The sequence below is a fragment of the Vicugna pacos genome, chromosome 5, assembly GCF_048564905.1.
Source record: "Vicugna pacos chromosome 5, VicPac4, whole genome shotgun sequence".
NCBI classification, from domain to species: Eukaryota; Metazoa; Chordata; class Mammalia; order Artiodactyla; family Camelidae; genus Vicugna; species Vicugna pacos.
In genome coordinates, this window is record NC_132991.1 from 88,953,852 (window position 1) to 88,974,905 (window position 21,054).

The 21,054-nt window shown below is 43.8% G+C and overlaps 1 protein-coding gene across 1 annotated transcript in view; it reads right to left on the reverse strand.

Moving 5' to 3' along the window:
* GPR55 (G protein-coupled receptor 55) overlaps positions 1-15,836 on the reverse strand; it is a 40,771-nt gene extending 24,935 nt beyond the window's left edge. Inside the window, exon 1 of the mRNA XM_072961835.1 lies at positions 15,662-15,836. The gene's annotated coding sequence lies outside the window, so the exon portion shown is untranslated. The remainder of the gene's footprint in view (positions 1-15,661) is intronic.
* Positions 15,837-21,054: the final 5,218 nt, after the last annotated feature.

Genomic DNA, 21,054 nt, shown 5'->3' on the forward strand with positions numbered 1-21,054 from the left:
GGACTCCCAGGGGCCTGTGGAGGCAGTGGGCCTTGCGGGCTCCAGACTGAGAAGGGGGCCTGCTGATGAGAGGTGGGAGCCTGGCTGGGCGAGGTGGGCGAGTGGGAGGAGGGCCAGGCCAGGGGCAGCGAGTGGGGACCTGCAGAAAGCAGGGGTGGAGGGTAGTGGGTAAGGGGGAAGAGGCCAGGGAAGAGGGAGGGGAAGGGGGTGGGCTGGGGGCAGCAGAATAACAGTGAGGCTGCTTTTTCTTCATTGTTGCCAATGATCCGGGCGAGAGCCAGACCCTGGGGTTCTGGAATCCGACTTCCGTCTGCTTCACATCCCTTAGGATTTGTCCTTGTGACCTCAGAAGCAGGGAATTCTAGAGAGAGAGGACTGGAAGCCCTGCCTGCAGCACAGCTGTGTCCCTTGTAGAAATGAGGAGACCAAGGTCTAGCCAGGGACCATCAGAGGCCATTCCTGGGTCGGAACCGGGTGTCTGTCCCAGGACGGGGCCCCTTTATAATCTGCCCCTGGCCGTGTTAGGCCCCATCTGGCGGCCCATGAGGCAGACCCCGACCCCTCGTGGAGACTGCCTGAAAGCTTGGCTGGCTGGTGCTCTGGAGCAGCCCCCCCTCTTCCTAGGCACATCCTCCCAGGATCCTCTCCGAGAGGGTCGAGAGGTTCAGCCAGCCCCTGAGCTCTGGTGCCTGGGAGACGTTTGGGCTGAGGAGTTTCCTAGAACAAACGGCGGTACCACGAACTCTGAGCATCCCTGACCCAGGCGGGCCCAGCAGCAGAGGCAGCAACGGAGAGTCGGTCAGAAAGCAAGAGCCTGGAAGGCTTCTCGCCCCCGGGCTCTGTGCTGCAACCTGGTGAGCCAGGTGCTGCCCCTTTTCCCCCTGGCGTCCTCCCCAGGCCGGGGAGTAAAGACCAGGGAGAACTGGCAGGTGAGAAACGTCTCCAGGAAAACAGATTCCATCTGCTGCTTTCTGGAGCCCAGGAAGGACCTTGTGATATGGAAAGCGGTGAATCCGTATCCCTCCCATGTGTGACTGATTTTTCCTGGAACTTCTGTGAGCTTAGCAACAGGGACCAAGGAACCTGGGTCTCTGGGGCCTTAGTGGACGTGCCTTTCAAGCCCAGCTGTCCCTCATGCCTTCTCCTCTAGACGCCTCATTGTCACCAAGCAAATGCCCAAGAAATCCTGAACCCCTTCAAGCTGCCCCCGTGTTGTACCCTCTCATACACCCTCCATCATCTCCTTTTCATCTCTGGGCTCCCTTCTAGTGATGCTCCAGCCATGTCAGGCCAGGGCTTCTGGGTGATGTCGGCCAGTGTGGCCCAGAGAAGCCCCCAAGGACCAGATGCTGACCCCACTCCCAATGTAGCATGTCCCCACATTTGTGCAGTCCTGGGGAAAGAGGAGGAGAATCCTGAGTTAACCAAGATGAGGGGCCCTCAAGACACCAATCAAGTCCTGAATTCATGGACTGAGATGTACACTGGCCCGACCAGCATGGAGACTCAGGTCCCGGGGCAAACCCCACAAGTCTGGAGGAAAGCTCGCGGAGGGGACTGGAGGGGACATGGATTCCAGGAACCACTGCTGGTTTATTCAGAGGGAAAGTTCTGGGGTGAGATGACTGTGACACGGCACGAGAACAGATTCTCAGAGTGAAAACTCGAGTGCCGTGCGTGTGGGAGCCCCCGAGAGTGGCTCAGCACCGACGTCAAGCGTGATGTTCGGCTTTAGCTGGGGCCTGAGACACTCTCAGGAGTGGGAAGGACACAACTGAAAGCTCTGTCACAAGTGCACATGGGGCTCTTTTTTTTTTCCATGGGGCTCTTTATCTCGTTATCATGACTCCCCAGACACAAGCCAGTGTCCCAAAGACGACATAGCAGGACCACTGCCCCTGCTCACAAAGAATCCTTCCCGATGTCCTGCAAGTGACCAGCACTGTGCTGGCCCCGCCCTGCAGACGTGGCGGTGAAGTCAGACACGTCCCCACGACAGGCATTCACTGCCTGGTGAAGAAGGCAGATGTCTGCACACATGACGAGGCCCCCAGATCCGCCCCGTGCAACGGGAGCAGGTGTTCCCACTGTGTTGTTCTCTCTGTGCTGCTGGAACTTCATTCCTGCCCCGAGCCCAGCCTCCAAGGGCAAGGGTGTGAGCCTGCCGGCCCAGGCCTCGAGCTCGAGCTCTCCTTTGTGGTAACAAACCCCAGCCAGGGACAAAGCAGAGAGAACCCTAAAGAAGACCGGGAGGTTCAGATGAGCTGTGCAAAGGGACAGCAGGGCTTGGAGAGGGAAGCCCTTACAGACCCGCCTGGGGGGAAGGAGGATGTGGTGGTTGGGATTTGAGAAAGAAGGAAAGACACTGAAAGAGAGTAGGTGAGTTCCAGGAGGTAGCTGCCTTCTGTACGAAGTTTAGTTTGAGGAGGGGTGCCAGGCAGAGGATTTCACTTACTTGCTGGACTTGAAGGATGTACCTCCCAGACACATTTCAGTTTCCTCAACAAAACAATGACACGAAAAGAGACAGAAAAAAAAAGGAAAGGAGGGGTGACTTACAGAATGCAATGCATGCCCTCATTTGAGTCCTGGCCTGATTCCAATAAAGCAGCTGTGAAAAGACACTTTTGAGACAGTTGGAGAAATCTGAGTATCGATTGGGTGGTAGGTGTCATTAAAGACTGAATTTTAATTTTTTTAGCTATGACACTGAGCGGTGGTTGCATTAAAGAGTGTCCTCAACTGAAGAGCTGCACCTTGAAGTGTTAGGCTGAGATGTGCTGCGGTCAGCAGGAGTGGGTGTGGGGGAGAAATCCACGTGAGAAGGTTGGCGGAAGTTGATAATTGTGGCAGCGGGCAAGGGGTCCCCAGGGGGCAGAACGAGTTCCTGCTGCAGCCCACACTCGGCCCAGGCTGCAGCGGGGGCCAAGTTTCTGCTCTGATGAAGACAGGAGCAAGCAGGACTGGCCCATCGGACCCTTGGGGACCTCTGGGCCTATCAGGGCCATGGCAGGTGGCTGCCCAGTGTGGTTCTTTAGGTCTCTACCGAGTCTTTGAGACACTCCCCCAAATTGGAAGTCAGAACATGTTAGTCACATCATATTCTAGTGAACCCCCAAAAGTAAATAAAAATTATCCAAGGTTCATGCTGAACTTCAGTCCACTTAACCCACTGGCAATCTTCCCATGTTTGACTTTGGTGTCTTCAATTTTCTAAGAGCCCCATCACCCATGGCCACAATCCAGAGAGATCCATTGGCCACCAAATCAACATTTTGAACTGCCACCCGGAGCGCCAGCCTGGCGGCCCACAGCTGTCCGCATCTGCCTCTCGGTCCATATCGCCCGAGTTGTGCTGGTCACAGGGCTTCTACTGAGGTTAGTCCTTACTGTTTACGACTGTGAATGGAAAATGGAAAAATGAAAGTGCTGACTCTAGTGATAGGAAATGACCCTGATACAGGCCAGATGAAGACGGAAATCGTGAGGTGTGCTGAAGCAGCCAACCCAAGCCTCGGTCAGCTGCAACTGGCTTGTAAGCCGGCCACACCTGCTCCAATACAAAGGGCTAGAGCACAATCAGAGAGCTCGTGCCCAGTCACAGACGGCTGCGTTTCACTGCAAGGTGTGATTAGGGATTTGGTTGTATTTTCAGCTCGGGGGATTAGAACCCCTTACCCACTAGCACTGAGTCTGTTGCTGGACTTGATGACTTCAGTGCTTGCTGTCTTTTAAGTACCACTGTGCTCAGCATCAACCAGTCTCCCCACCCGTCGCAGCCTGCACGCAGCTACCAGTGAGGGCTTCCTAAACACAGACTTGGCCCTGGTCCTGACCAGGTGGTCCTCTGTGTCCCGGCTCTCCAGCCCAGGGACTGTCCGCTAAACTACCCACCCAGTCCTGTAGTCTGTGCTCCTTCCAGGCCAAGAGCTACCCAGCATTGGGGGCCTTCCAGCTGCCCTCACCCAGCTCCTTTAAACATGGTGTGGCCCCCTGGACCTGGTTCTCTCCAAGATGTCTGGGGCTCTGCAGCTTCTTCCTTCCCTTTGTGAAGGGAAGCACAGCCCCCCACCCCCGCCACGTGGTCTGCTGTCACCTCCAGGAAAGCCTTTGATAACAGCTGCTTAACCAGAGGCTTGTCACGTCACCACTGAAAGGGCACCACGGAATGAGCTGAAGCACTAAGCATCCGTCCCTGACTGGCTCCCCTCCTTCCACGCTGCCCCCTCCTTCTTCCCCAACTCCAGCCCCGAGGTGCCTCTCCCCTCTGCTCCTGCCTGACTGCACTGACCTCGGGGGAGCAGGACAGATTAGAGAGAATTTATTTTGGCTTATTGCCAAAAAAACTGAACAAACATTAAAATAAACATGGACAAAACCCCCCAAAAGAACAGAGTAAACACTTTGATAATCCTGCACCCGTACATCAGAAAGAACTGACTTTCCCGTGCACCCTCTGAGGTTAGTCTTCTGAGACTGGCAGACACAGTGAAGAGTCTGCTTCGTTGTTTTCATTTTTCTCTCAGGGCCATGTATCTTCTTTCCATGCTGGTACACAGTCTTCATAATTATATATATTTTTATCTGTTTAGCAGTCTTACTGACTATATTTCCCCTGCTGTACATTCCACTCTCACGACCCATTTATTTTCTCACTGGAAGCATACACTTCCAGTCTTCCTCACCTATTTCACTCATCCCCCCGCCCCCTCCCCTCTGGCAACTTGTTTTTTCTCTGTTATCTATGAATCTGTTCCTGTTTTGTTGTGTTCTATCACTTGTTTTGTGTTTTAGAGTCCACCTGTAGGTGAAATCACACGGTATTTGACTTTGACTTACTTCACTTAGCGTAATACCCTCCTTGTCCATCCATGTGGTCTCCGCGTGTTGGCTGTTGTAAATAGTGCAGCCGTGAACACTGGGGTGCATGTCTCTTTTCGAATTAGTGTTTTCTCCAGATACATGCCCAGGGGTGGGATTGCTGAATCATACGGTGACTCTATTTTTAGTTTTTTAAGGAAAACTCTATGTCTCTCGATTGGAGCATTTAGTCTATTTGTATTTAAAATAATTATTAACAAGTTATGTTCTTACTGCCATTTTGTTAATAGTTTTCAGAGTTTTGTAGTTCTTTTCTGTTTCCTTCTTTCACTCTCTTCTGTTGTGATCTGATGACTATCTGTAGTGTTATGTTTAGATTCCTTTCTCTTTTTTGCATGTGCATCTAGTATAGATGAGCTTTATATATTGCAACCTAAATACATATGTATATAGACATGATTATTTTAACTTGATGATTTCTTAAGTTTGAACACATTCTAACAACCTTGAATTTTTATTCCCCTCCCACCACATTTAATGTTTTTGACATTGTATTTTACATCTTTTTCTTTTGCACATCCTTTAGTTATACCCACTATATCCTTAGTGGATGCAGATGATCTTACTACTTTCGTTTTTAACCTTCCTACTAGTTTTACAAGTGGTTGATCTGCTACCTTTACTGTATATTTGCCTTTACCAGTGAGATTTTTCCTTTCATGATTTTCATATTTCTAGTTGTGATCTTTTCTTTTCCACTTAGAGAAATCCCTTTAATATTTCTTGTACAGCTTCTGTAGGGGTGCTGAACTCTCTTTGCTTTTGCTTCTCTGTGAAACTCTTTCTCTCAAAAACAAAACAAAACAATATACAACTATTTATTGCTCCTTCAAATCTGGGTGATAGCTTTGCCAGGTAGGGTATTTCAGGTTGTAGGTTTTATCTTTTCATCACTTTAAAGATACCATGCCACTCCCTTCTGGCCGGCAAAGTTTCCACTGAAGTCAGCTGATGGTCTCTTGAGCGTTCCTTCCCTTGTGTGTAACATTGCTGTTTTTTTCTTACTGCTTTTAAGATTCTTTCTTCAGCTTTAATTTTTGTCATTTTAAGTACAATGTGTCCTGGTGTGGATCTCTGGGTTCATCTCGCTTGGGGCCTGGATTTATCTGTTTCTTTCCCCAGATTAGCAAAGTTTTCAGCTATTATGTCTTCTTATGCCCTTTTCTTTCTCTCTTCTCCTTCTGGGATCCCTAAAATGTGAATGTTAGTATGCTTGATGTTGTCGTAGAGGTCTCTTAAACTGTCCTCATTTTTTAAAATTCTTTTTTCTTTTTTCTGTTCAGCTTGGGTGATTTTCAAGACTCTGTCTTCCAGTTCGCGGATCCATTCTTAAGTGTCATCTAATCTACTGTTGATTCCTTCTAGTGTATTTTTTATTTCAGTTTTTGTTTTCAGCTCTGTTTGGTTCTTCTCTGTCTTTTCTCTTTGTTAAACTTGTCACTATGTTCATCCATTTTTCTCCTGAATTCATTCAGCAGCGTTATGATCACTACCTTAATTTTTTTATTGGGTAGCTTGTTTGTCTTCATTTCTCAGTTCTTCTGGGGTTTCAGCTTTCCTTCATTTGAAACATATTCCTCTGTCACCTCATTTTGTCTAATTCTCTGTTTTTATTTCTATGTATTAGGTTGGTTGGTTATGTTTCCCAATTTTTGAGAAGTGGCCTTTTGTAGGAGTCATCCTATAGGGTCTAGCAACATACTCCCTTCTTGTCAGCAGAGCTGTGTGCTCTGGGGGTTCCCCTTATGTGGGCTGTGTGGACACTTCTGTTGTAGCAGGGCTGACTACCGTGGGCCTGCTGGTGGGGGGACTGACCCCCAGCGCAGCTGGCTGCCAGGCCCTGCTTCATGCAGAGGGCTACCAGCTGCTGGTGGGCTGGGCCAGGCCCTGGTGCAGCTAACTGTGGGGCCTGGGAGATCCTAGGTCTGGTGCTGGCCTGCTGGTGGGTGGAGCCAGGTCCCAGGGCAGCTGGCTAGGGGGCTTAGGGAGGTCCACAGCTAGTGTTGCCCTGCTGGTGGGCAAGGCTGAACCCCCAAGCTGCTGGCTAACTGGACTGGGGGAGTCCCAAGAGTGGTGCCAACTGGCTGGGTGGCAGGTAAGTCACCAGGGGTAATAGCCTAGAGGGAGGGCTCCTCAGTGGCCCTTGCCAGCACCATTGTCCTCATGGTAGACTGACCTCCCCCACATAGCCACTGCCAGCATCTATGTCCCTAAGGGGAGCCCAGTTGCCTTTTGCCTCCAAGGTAAACAAGGGCCTGTGATCCAGGCTCCTTTCAAACTATGGCCTCTGCTGGGTCTCAGAGGGTGTGAGATTCTGTGTGCAGCCGTTAAGAGCAGAGTCCACAGCTTCCCAGCTCCCCTGTACGCAAGTGCTGCTGGCCTTCAAAGCCAGACATTCTAGGGCTCATCTTCCCAATTCAAAATCCCTGGGCTGGGGAGCCTGATGTGGGGCTTGGATGCCTTGTTCCTTGAGGAGAACTTTTTCAATTGTAATTATCCTCCCACTTGTGGGTCAGTCACCTAGCTGGGGGTGTGGGTCTTGACTAGACTGTGTCTCTGCCCCTCCTACCCGTCTCTTTGTGGTTCCTTCTTTATGTCTTTAGTTGTGGAAATTTTTCTCCGTTAGTCTTCAGGTCACTCTCATTGCTGTTTGCTGTGTAAACAGCTGTAACTTTGGCGTGCCTGTGCGAGGAGGCGAGCTCAGGCTCTTCTTACTCCACCATCTCCACCCACTTGGCCACTTGCCCCATAATTATAATTTTTAAACCACTAAATATTCTATTAAGTGGGTATACCAGCATTTATTTAACCATTCTTCAATTGTAGATCATTTAGGCAGTTTTTCCTTCTTTGGCGGTTATTGCCTTAAATATATATCCCCAATAGGGGAATCATGATGTCAAAGGTCATTAATGTTTTTATGACCCTTTATACATATTTTTAGATATCCCCTCCTGGAGAAGAGGAAGAGGGGTCAAATCAATCCCCCTTGCCTGGATCAGTGGTTCTCAGAATGTGGTCCAGGCACCCCTGGGGTGGCAGTGGGTCCTGGGACACTTTTAGGAAACCCACAAAGTCAAAACTATTTTCGTGATAATACTAAGACGTTACTAGCTTTTTCCACACACACTTCCTCTCGTGAGTGTGCTGTGGAGTCTTCCAGAGGCTACGTGATGAGTGGTGCCATAACAGACTGAGGAGGAAGCAGAAGGGAAAGGCCAGCCATCAGAGAGGTTTGAGAAACTGTAAAAATAATGCCTGTCGCTAGTTTTTTTGTTTTGGAAAATAAAATCATTTTTCATAAAAATGTGTAAATATTTTAAATCTTACTGTCGTAATTTCTAATATCAAAAATACTGATAGGTATTATCTATTTAAATAAACGCTTTGGAGGAGGTCATTAATAATTTTTTAATAGTGTAAAGGGGTCCTGAGGTCTCATAGCTTGAGAACCGTGGGTCTGTACGTGATGTTCAGTGTGCAGGGGTAGCTGAGTGGGGCCAGTCTCGACCACCACCGATAAGTCCCCGGCAAGCGACCTGGGACAACATGCAAAGAAATTCTACATTTTTTCATTTTCAGCTCTTCTTCCCCACTTTTATTTCTTCTGCTCTTCCCTTTTCCCTTTTGCCAGCTTTTCTCCTGTTTTTCTCCTTTCCCCTCCCCAAGCCTCAATGCTCATAACAAAAGTTGCACAAATAACAACACCTTCCCTTCTTTGTATGAACTGAAATTTTTTCTTATATCTAAATAGAGACTTAGTGACATTTGAGATCAGCTTTTCGTTATTACTCATCCTATTCAAAAGAGTAGTATGCATATTTTTAAAACACATCTTCACACGTAATCAAAGAACTGAAAATGAAAATGAAGGTTTTTTTCCCTATCAAATTGGCAGAGATTTCTTAAATGACAATTCTTAGTGCTGGCTGAAGTCTAGGGAAAAAAAGATATCATGTAGTTTCTAGAATACAATTTGGCAAACCGATCAAGAGTCTTAAAAATAGACTACCCTTTGAGCCAGAGGAATGTAGATGTCTATCAGGTCTACTTTGTGCCACTTGCAAGTTGAAGTTGCCAGAGATCCTAAGAATTGAGAGTAAAGAGGAATTTTTTTTCCACTTTTGTCTCAGCCCAGAGAAGATTAAACTGGGGAGGAAGGGGGTTACTGGACTTCAGGGAGAAATGACATGGTCAAAGGCAAATCTTCCAGAAGGCAGTAGAACAGCAGGCTGGCTTTAAAGATGAAGGAAGCGACCTGCAGAGAGCGGGGAGCCTGGAGGAGGCACCACTTGGGTGCCGGGAGCTGGCAAACCGGGTGACCACTTTAAGTGTTCTCCATGTTGGCGTGCTCGCCTGTTATCCCCAAGGCTTTGGTAACATGTGATTAAAAGGAACGGCCTGGGCTTAGCTGTGAGATCCAGAAGACAGCTGCAGTCTTACCACCCCCTGAGCTCTAGACGAGATTGGCTCACTTGGACCTCAAGGGGCAGGAGAAGGACAAAGCCCTCCCTGGGATGTCCTATTTCATTGATTGAGGAGATTCAAAGCCCTCCCAAGTTTTCTACCAGCTCCCAGGGCAAGGCTGGCTGATGTCCCCATGGCATCCTCTGGCCACCATGCTGTCAGCCTCTTCCCAGAGTTCCAGCAAGACCCCTGTGCACAGGCAGTCATGAGTGTTCTGGGAATATTTTTAACTGAGGGGCTGCAGGGAGACAAGAGGATTCATGTCACAGAAACACAACCTTCAGCTTATCTACAGCCAAACTGGCCCACAGCAGCCCTGTCCCCAGGGAACTGCCTCAGGCTTGCCCCCACTCGGACCCCAGCCTCTTCCTGGCAGGCTCCTCTCACCCTACTGCTTTCCTGACCTTTCTCTCTCTCCACTTTACCTCCCACAGAGCACCTGAAGTCTCTGAGTTGTGGCCCAGGTTCATGCCAACTCCTATACCTTTAAGTCTCACCTTCTGCCCTAACAGATCTCAAGATGTTTCCTTGGCTAAGAGGATTTCTGGTGCCAGTTGTTACAGTGATTTTTTTCATCCTGTTTGAGCTGGGCTTTGGGGAATTAGGGTGATGCCTAGGCCCACACTTGGGGTGCAGTGGCTCAGGCAGAATGGGGACCCCAGGGAAGCTAGTTCTGAGGTGGCCAGAGGTGAGGAAAGAGAGATGCTGGCTAAGATGCTGCTGATCAGCAGCAACCAGGAAGGTTTTGTGGGTCCTGGAGCCTTCCTCAGGCCTTCTGGAGCAGGCAGGATAATTGCTCCCCCAATAATGTCCACATACTAATTCCCAGAACCTGTGAATGTTAAGGTACATGGCAAGGGGAATTAAGGTTACAGATGGAATTAAGGTTGCTAATCAGTTGCCCTAAAAATTGGGAGATTATCTTAGATTTTCCAGGTGGGCCCAATGCAATCACCGGAGTCTTAAAAGTAGAAGAAGGATACAGAAGAGTAAGTCAGAGGGATACGATGGGAGAAGAACCCAACACACTGCTTTGAAGATGAAGGAAGAGGCTATGAGCCAAGGACTGAGAGCAGAGCAACTTCAGGAAGCTGGAAAAGGCAAGGAAATAGGTTCTGTCCTGGAACTTCCAGAAGGAATGCAGGCCTGTCACATCTTAATTTTATTCCAGTGAGACCTGTGCTGGACTTCTAACCTATAGAACTGTGAGATAATAAGTATGTGTTCTTTTAAGTCATTCAATACATAGTCGTTTGTTACAGCGGCCACAGGGAAGTAATACAGCTTCCCAGACATTATCAGGAGAAGAGAACTTGGTAAAAGTCTGCCAGTCCCTGGTCCCTGGGGTTATAATGAGGGAATTAAGAGGCAGGATCAGCCAGGAGCATAAAGGCTGGAAACATCCAGGATGCATATGCCCAGTGTAGGTCTTGTCAAAGACCACAAGTGTGGAAAGTGTGAATCTGCAATGACCAGAAGAGAGGGCTGGCAGTCCCCCAGGTCTCCTGGAACCACCTGCCCCCGGGGAATTCCCAGGGCGGGTCCTTGGTCTGGGAGATCTGTCAGGTGGGTCTCATGGAGTGCACTCACATTAGCCATGCTCATTCTGAGAACCACAGGTCCCAAGGCTGCGGGCCGCTAGCTTCTGATTAATAGAGATAACTCTTGAATCAAGATACCCAGGAAACCAAATCATAATCAGAAGGCTTCTGAGCAAGCTCTGTGACTTGAATGCTTCACGGTCGCAGCTACACAGCCCCACCATCACGTCCACAGCAGCTGCCCCTCGCATCAGGTTGGCTGTGTGCGTCCTCAGGCTTGGTCTCCCCCACCCCGCAGCCCCATCCCTGACAGAGCATAGGCAGCACTGCCAACACCTCATCCTTAATAGTCCTTTTTCAGTGTTTCCCCAGTGACGTGGCCCAGGAGCCGTTCTGTCTTCTCAAGGGGACTCAGCTTAACTCTCTGATGGTCCATTATCTGCTGATTTTAAAACAGCTTTCAGACAACAGTCTTCCCTTCTTTTCAAATCATTGGTAGAGGCCTCTTAGTAATTTCTGTGCTCTGGCAACGTCTCCCAAACAATTTGTTCTAGAGACAAAAAAATGCTTGGAGGGAGGGGTGCAGCTGTGGCCAGCCTGGACCCTGGAATGGCCCTGGTGCCCCTCTGGGAGGTAGGCTTTGTTTTTTCATCTCCATCCCAGCAGGCTCCTCACACCCAGGGTGCCCCTCCAGTCTCCACTTGGAAGCCCCTTTGGCTTGAAGACTAACTGCTCCCTTTCTACTTTACTCTCAAAATCTGTAAAACTCAGGTTCTCTGTAGTTTTGGGGGCTTTTTTTTTTTTTTGGCATCCTTTTCAACTTCCTGACAGATGACAACCATGAGATCTCCGCCACACCCACCTTTCACCACTAAGTAGCTGTCCGACCTCTGGTAAAATGCTTAGCTCCTCTAAGCCTCATTCTCCCACTCCACAAGTACTTACGGAGCACCAGCTAAGTGCCAGTGAATCCTGTTGGGAAAGTTCCTAGAAATATAGCAGGAAGCAAAATAAACTAAAATCCCTGCCCTAAGGAGCTTACATCCTAATGGGAAGGAAACATACCAACATATATAGATAGTCAGGTGGTGACAGGTACCGAGGAGAAAATAAAGCAGTGAAGAGGGGTTGGGAGTGACAGGGACAGGGTGAAATTTGAAATCCAATGACCAGAAAAGACCATCCAGAGAAGGTGAGCAAATCCCTGAGGAAGGCAACTTCATTTCCTTGTTTGTTACATGGGGATGATAAAAAATAGTATTTACCCCAATGAAATGTTGTCCGGATTAAATGAGTTAATACATGCAAAGCACTTAGATTACTGCCTGGCTCATTGAAAGTGCTTAATAAATATTAGCTATTGTTATAAACTTTACTGTAATTAATGCCTTTTTAAGTTTTTCAAGCATCCAACTGAGCTTGTGATGGGAATTCAAAGACAGCAAATGTGATACGCTTGCCATTCACACTCTCTCAAAAAATCAAAACAGAGACATTACTAATCCATTACTGTCCTCTTTCTCCCTGAGTCAGGAATCCCTCCTAACACAGTCCTCCGAGCAGTCACATCAAACAAGTGGAACAGGCAGGTGAAAAAAACCTACGGGCCATCCCCTGATGCAACTGTGTTTTGTAACAAATTCATCTTTTGAAATCCCCTCATCGTTCTTACCGATTACTATATGACAGTAATTTCGTTTGTCCCCAAGAGTTGGCATCCTAACTCACTCATCCTTTCTGTGAAATGGTAATCTGCTTCTGCTTTGAGTGGCAAAGAAAAGAATAATTCACAGTCCACTATTGAGCTTATTTAAGACAATACAAACCACCCCACACTGTAAGTTGTCTAATGATTACCTGTTACTTCTTTAGGGATGACCCAGTAAAAAGATCTTAACTTTTTACATTCTGTGTTTCCCTGATGTGATAACAGATCTGAGTGCTTGTCATGGTCATGTGTGACAATGGCTCCGATGTTCTTAGGAAAGAAAGTGGCTTTCACCCAGACTACTTGTTTTCTCTACGTAACTCTGAAATTCCCGCAACGTAAACACAGGCTCTTTCTCACTCTACTTTCTTTTTGGCCTATTCAAGACACTTCCAGCATCTAACTTTAGTAGCACATTAGTAGTATCACTACTCAGGGGCCTATTACACATCAGCTCAACGGGAATTTTCTTAGAACTTGAAGCAAAACCAAAAACAATTCAAGTGTAGAGAATGAGTACACTTCCCCGTGGTAGACCAGATAGCCATAAAGAAGGCATACAATAAAATGCAACCAGAAAAGATTGTGTCAATGTATTCAAGCCAGAGCCTCTCTAACTCTCCTTAGAAGGGAGTCCCAATATCTAGGCTAGTGGGGGGCATTATCCCAGCGTTCATCTGAAAGCTGGATTTTATCCTCAATTTTTTATTCTTTAAAAGACCAAACTTGCAGAGAAGTTGAAAGACAATTAAATAAACACCCATTTACCCTTTACAAATTATATACATATATACACATACCCACGTATCTATGTATATACATGCCTTTTTTGCTGAACCATTTGAAAGAAAGTTGCAAACGTAAGGTTACTGTCACCCTAATTATTTCACCTGCATCTACTTAGAAAAAAGGATACTCTCTCACATAACCACAATACCATCACCACACCCATGAAATTTAACATGGACATGATAATATTATCTAATAAACAGTTCCTATTCAAATTTCTCCAATTATTTCCAAAATGTTTTTATATCCTTTAAGAAAACTTATTATCCTACATCCAATCAAGTTTCACACATTGTATTTGACTATTTAGTATATATTTTTTTCTAGTGCTGTCTCCCCACCATTTTTGTCTTTCATGACATTGACATTTTTTAAAAGTCTTACAGACTATTCCCCAAACTGTACTTGCCTACTTGCTTCCCCGTGATGCAATTCAGATTAACTATTTTTTGGCAAGAATACTACTTAGGTGATGTTGTGTCCTTCCTAATTATTCACATCAGGAAGCACATAATAGTAGTTTGTCCCATTATTTATGAATCTAATTTTGATCCTTTAATTAAGGTGATGTCTGACAGATGTCTCTACTGTAATTAATACATAATCTGTGAAGTGAAACTTTGATACAATGCACATACCCTGTACCCCACACGCCTTCACCCAATGGCTTTAGCATCTGTTGATGATATTGATTGGATCAGTTATTACAGAGGTCTTGGCAAAATGGTGATTATCTAATTCTATCATTCCTTTTTTATTTGTTAACTGGCATTTCTCTGTGAAGACAAGCTGGAATACGGGTTTCAGCTGTCATAAATCACATCTAAAACAGCAGGAAATCTTCCACTGGAAGTAGAACGGTGAGCACGGTGTACCGTGTAACCTCCACTTCCATCTCCTCACACTTCTTTCCCTCCAGCTGCTCCACTTACTTAACATTTTGTTCCCAACACTGTGTTACATGTTTAATGTACATTGGATCATTTAATTACTCTCTACCACCCTAGGAGGAAGGTGGTATTGGTTTCATTTTGCATATGAGGAAACTGAATCACAGAGAAGCAGCTTACCCAAGGTAAGCAACAGACGTGGGATTTGAACCTAGACACATCAGCTGAAAAGGCTTTGTTCCTGTCCAGCCTCATTCCTAAACCACTGTGTTAGCCCTTTTTGTGTTATATATAACAATCACAGCAATAGTAATACTTCATTTTTGTTGATTTCTAGGGAATTCACTTTCTTCCCCCTGATTATTAGCACCATGAAATAAAAGGTCAGAGGAATTGTACCAAAATAATGACTGTGGGATGATAGATCATTTTTATTTTCCTCTTTGTGCTTGGTTGTATTTCCCAAGTTTTCTATAACAAACATGCTTTGACGTTTTGGACAGATTTCTACTTGTCAGATTCAAAAAGAGTCATTCAAAAAGGGTCTGAAGGTTGTTCAGATTCCTAGGGGACATCTGTCCCTAATACCATGAGGCTCACAGGACAGACACATGGGTGCATGCCTGCCCCTATGTGATAGTAAGTGGTCGTTCAGCAATATGTATGATTCATTCTACACCAAACCAACTAGGGAAAAGAATCCATTTCAACTAACAATCCACCTTCCCAGAGTCCTAATCACAGACTGGCTTTGTGCAAAACTGCAGGCAGCTATCAAGGGCAGAGAAGACTGAGCCTAGGACCTTAGATTGTTTACAAAGTAACAGCAAGACAAGGAAACACACAAGGAACAATTTTTGAGAAGGATAAGATAAGAATTGCTTTGGTGGCAGAGTGAGAGCAGTGACCATCATCCACCAAGGTCAGATGCAGGAGAGGTAACTTGGGTTATCAAGAAATTTCTAGAAGGGAAGCCAGAATCACAGACCAGAAAGTCATTGCTCTGAGAGATTTTATAAGATTCTGGACCTCTGTAATTTTCCCTTTTTTTTTTAAATTTTTGTTACTCCATGTCTGTTTTCCTATAGTCTGCAGCGGAGGTGGGGGGCCTTTAAAAAGGAAAAAAGAAGAATTAGTAGGGAGATTGAATCGTAATACAAAACTATGTACAAGTCTGAATGACAAAAAAACACCATAAGACCCCGCACACACGTAAAGACTTGGAAGTCGTTACTTCCATCCTCACATGAAAAAAGTTGAATAAACTGAAAAATCAACTACTTTTCTTAGATTAATTGGAGAATTGAGGTCGCAGGGTGAGCCACCACCCCGAAATGAAACCATCGCCCCGGAGAGACAGGTGAACACAAAGCATCACTACTTACCAGGAGCAGATGCCGTCACTGGAGCCAGCAACGGGCAGGAGCACTTAAATGATTAGATGGATCGCTGGAAGCTGGGTGTGGACCAGCTTGAGAGTTAAAAACTCCTGGGGTTCCAGTCTTAGGGAGGCCCCTCACTTTCCTGGGGTTTACCTCCAGGAGCCCCACCAGGTTCTCACTGTGAAGGTGAAGAGGAAATCCCTGTGCCTTCAGGGAAGGGGAGGAGAAAAGTAACCTTCTAAAATACACTTGGGGCATGTAACCATTTTGAAAACCCAGAGCATTCTGTTCTCCTTAACTAAGGCCCTCCATCAAGGGAAACAGTTTTACCAGCGCCTTATCTGCCCTGGGGGAAGGGCAACAAGGCAGCTCCAGCCCCCTCCAGACTTCAGTCCCACATACAGAAAAGAAGGGAGAAAAAGAGGAAGAAATGCTTCTGAAGGTCAAGCCCAGGATCTGTGGCCCCCTGAGATTCAATCATAAGATCATAGACTGTTCCCCCTCAAATGCCTAACTCCGTTAATTTCCTAGGGCTACTGTAACGAGGTGCCACAAACTGAGTGGCTTAGACAATAGAAATTTACTCTGTCAGTGTTCTGGAGGCTACAAGTCCAAAATCAAGGTGCTGGCAGGGCCGTGCTCTGTTTGAAAGCTTTAGGGAAGCCTCTCCCTAGTTTCTGGTGGCTGCCAGCCATCTTTGGCACTCCTTGGCTTGTGACTGCATCTCTCCAATGTCTGCCTCTGTCATCATATGCTTTCTTTCTGTGTGTCTGTGTGTATCCCTGTGTGTCCATGTGTATCCCTGTGTGTCCTTTCCTCTTCTTATAAAAATATTGATCATTGGATTTAGGGCCCACCTTAATCCTGTATGACCTTGTTAATGTGACAAATTACATCTGCAAAGACCCTATTTCCAAATAAGGTCACATTCTGAGGTTCCAGGCGAACATGAAATTGTAGGGAACACTATTCAACTCACTACACTTATCACCACATCAACAAACTCCAGTATAATAGAAGTAAGTTACAATTGAGAGAGCTGCAAGACACAGACTCTATTTAAAATGGAGTTCTTAGGGAAACCCCAAAACAGCAGAGGAGAAAAAAATAAATAAAATTAGGAAACTGAAGTCTCTGTCAACTATGGCTATAGCAAATATTAAACATAGCCCGGATCCTAGAAACATTAACAGAAAACCACACACTGAAAGCCTCAGGTCCTGATTAGCTCACATACGTCACATCCAGCTTTCAATGATAAATTACAAGGCATGCTAAAAAGCAACAAAATACTCAGTTTGAAGGGAGAAAGCAAGCATCAGAACCAGACTCAGAAATGACACAGATTTTGGAATTATCAGAGAGACAACTTAAAATAACTATGATTAATATGTTAAGGGCCTTGATAGAGTAGATACATGTAAAATAGATGGGTAATGAAGGCAAAGGGATGAAAACTCTAAGAAATAATCAAAAAGAAATACTAGCAATCAAAACTGAAATGCAAACAGGAAAGAGAATGAAGAAAATAGGACACTATCCAAGAACAAAAGGACAATTGCAAAAGGTATAGCATGCTTATAATGGGACTACCAGAAAGAAAGAGAGAGGAACAGACAAATATTTAAAATATTTGTGAATTTTCCAGAATTAATGAGAGACACCAAGCCACAGACCCAGGAAGATTAGAGAACAAGCAGAATAAATACCAAATAAGCTATGCCCAGGCGTATCATATTCAGACGGCCCAAAACCAAAAACAGAGAGAAAATCTTTGGAGGGGGGAAGCCAAAGCAGCGAAAAAAAATTTACATAGAGAGGAACAGGAATAAGAATTACATCTGGACTTCTTGTCAAAAAACATGCAAGTACGAAGAAAGTGAAGTGCTGGAAGGAAGAAATCTACCAACCTAGAATTCTGCATGCAGTGAAACCAGTCTTCAAAAGTGAGGGGAAATAAAGACTTTCTCAAGCAAACAAAAACTGAGGGAATTTGTTGCCAGTAGACTGCCTTGCAAGAAATGTTAAAAGGGGTTCTTTAGAGAGAGAAAAAATGATATAACTAGGAAACTCAGACTTATATAAAATGAGGAAGAACATTAGAGAAGAATAAATAAAAGTAAAATAAATTTTTTATTTTTCTTGATCTAAACTGATCTAATAGGTAATTGCTCAAAGTAATAATAGCAACAATGTAGGTGGTTATAGCTTATGGATAAGCGAAACAAATGACAGCAATATTATAAGGGACAGGAGGGAGGAACTGGGAACACACTGTTATAGACATCTGCACTACAGTGAAGCAATATAGTGCTCATTGAAAGTGGACTTACATTGCAAATGTCTATTGCAAACTGTAGAACAACCACTAAGAGAAATATAACTGATGCACTAAGAGAGGAGAGAAAGTGGAATCATTTAAAATGCTCAAATAAAGCCAGGGAAGGTAGAACAAGGGTGTAAACTTCTAAAACGAAACAAAAAACAAGTGCAATGATTAGACAACAATTGCAAACATGACAAATATTAATCCAACTATATCAATAATTACTTTAAATGTGAATGGTCTAAACAGAACAATTAAAAGACAGAGACTGTCATACAAAAACAAGACACAGTGCATAAAAAACAAGGCCCAACCATATGTCATCTACAAGAAAATGATTCTCAACATAAAGATACGGATAGATTAAAATTAAAGAGATGGAAGCCTTAAAAACGATGGAAATTCTGATATATGCTACAACATGAACGAATCTTAAGGACATTATGCTAAGTGAAATAAGCCAGTCACAGAAAAAAAAAAGATAAATACTGTATGATTCCACACATATGAATTATCTAGAGTGTAGTCAAATTCACAGAGACAGAGTAGAATAGTGGTTGCTGAGGATGGGGCGAGGAGTTATTATTTAATGGATATAGTTCCACTTTTGCAAGATAAAAGAGTTCTGGAGATGGATAGTGGTGATGGTTGCACAACAAATAAAAATGTACGTAATATAACTGAAATGTACACTTAAAATGGTTAAGGTGATAATTTTTTTGTTATTTTTATTTTACAATAATAAAAATAAATAATAAAAATAATCCAATAATAAAAAATAATTAAAATTTTATTAAAATCTTTTTAAGTTTTATTAAAATTAAAGAAAATTGAAGGGATGGAGGGTATCATGCAAACTAATCAAAAGAAAACTGGTTAGCTATATTAATTTCAGATAAAATGGACTTCAGAACAAGGAAAATTGTCAGGAATAAAAAAGAACATTAGGTAATGATAAAGGGGTCAATTCTTCAAGAAAACAATGATCTTGATGTGTATGCTTTTAACAACAGAGTGTCAAAATAGGTAAGGCAAAAACTGATAGAACTGCAAAGAGAAAGACAAACCCACTGTTATAGTTGGAGACTATGCCACCCTTCCATCAGTACTTGACAGATCCAGCAGGCAAAAAAATCAGTAAGGATATGGCTGAACTGAACAGCACCAATCAATTGGATCTAACTGGCATTTATAGAATACTTCACCCAACCACAGCAGAATACATATTTTTCTCAAGCTCACATAGAATGGTCACCAAGAGAGACCACATCCTGGGCCATAAAACAGATCTAAACAAGTTTAAAAGGACAAAAATCAAGTAAATTATATTTTTAGACCATAGCGGAGTGAAACTAGAAAACAATGACAGAAAGATAGCTGCAAAATCCCAAAATATTTGAAGATTAAACACCTTACTTTTAAATAACATATGGGTCAAAGATGTCTCAAGGGAAAAATTAATTTGAAAATATTTTAAAATATTTTATTGAAGATGAAACTTATCAAAATTGGTGGGGTGCAGCAAAAGCAGAACTTAGAGGGAAATTTATAGCAAGTATTGAATTCACATATTAGAAAAGATGAAAGATATAAAATTAATCATCTAAGCCTTCACCTGAAGAAACTAGAAAAATAAGAGCAATATAATACCCAAGTAAGCAGAAGGAAAGAAATGGTAAAAATTTGGAACAGAAACCAATGAACTTGAAAACAGGTAATTAATAGAGAAAATCAACAAACCAAAAGCTGTTTTGCAGGGGCGAGGTGAGGGGGTGGAATTAACAAAACTGATAAACCTCTAGCCAGGCTAACCGAAGAGAGAAGACACAAGTTACAAATATCAGAAAAGAAAGAGGGACAATCACTAGTGATCCCTTGGACATTAAAAGGATAATAAAGGGAGATTAAGAACAACTCTATGCCCACAAACTTAGTAATTTAGATGAATGGACCAGTTCATTCAAAGGCACAATCTGCCAAAACTGGCACAAGGAGAAACATAATCTGCATAGGTCTACTCAAAGAAATTGAGTCAACAATTAATAAGGTTTCAAAAAAATTTGAACAATTAAAAAGCTTTCACATAAACTTTCTCTTTCTGGAGAAAAGAAAAGAAAAGAAAAGAAAAGAAAAGAAGAGAGAGAGAGAGAGAGAGAGAGAAAGAAAGAAAGAAAGAAAGAAAGAAAGAAAGAAAGAAAGAAAGAAAGAAAGAAAGAAAGAAAGAAAGAAAGAAAGAAAGAAAGGAAGGAAGGAAGGAAGGAAGGAAGGAAGGAAGGAAGGAAGGAAGGAAGGAAGGAAGGAAGGAAGAAAGAAAGAAAGAAAGGAAGGAAGGAAAGAAGAAAGAAAGAAAGAAAGGAGGAAGGAAGAGAGAGGAAGGAAGGAAGGAGGCAGCAAGCCCAGATGATCTCACTGGTGAATAACTAACAAAACATTTAAGGATAAAGTAATGCCAATAACCAGAGTAAAACGCTGCAAGAATTAATGACGATTGTGAAAGGTGTTTATTTTATATTCCAAAAGAGTTATTAAGAGCTTCTCAGTAGGTAAATCAGGAAGTAAACTGATGGCTAAGAAAGAATTCTTCATTAGATAACTTTTAAGAAAAATAATGTGTCCTTTATAGTACAACGTATAATTAAACGATTTAAATGGGAATATTAAGCAGAATAATAGAGATTTGATTTTATCACAATTCTAATCTTTGCAAAAATTGTTTGATGTATGTGCATTTGTAACATTAAACTAAATAACCTTTAAGATGGCATTCTAAACTTTAATTATACAATTTAATTATGCATTTAGACTATGAGTCATTCAATAAAAGCCCAGTTTGAGCATTCTTTATATCTCAATTTTACAGGGAAGAAAAGTTCCAAAATCATGTACAACAAAATCCATGACATATTAAATAAGAGATTAATATCCAGAATATACAAAGAGCTCCTAAAACTCAAAAGATAAAATAAAAAATAAACGACCTGATTCAAAATGGATAAAAGACTTGAATAGACGTTGCTCCAAAGAAGATATTCAAATGGGCAAAAAGCACACGAAAAGATGCTCAACAGCA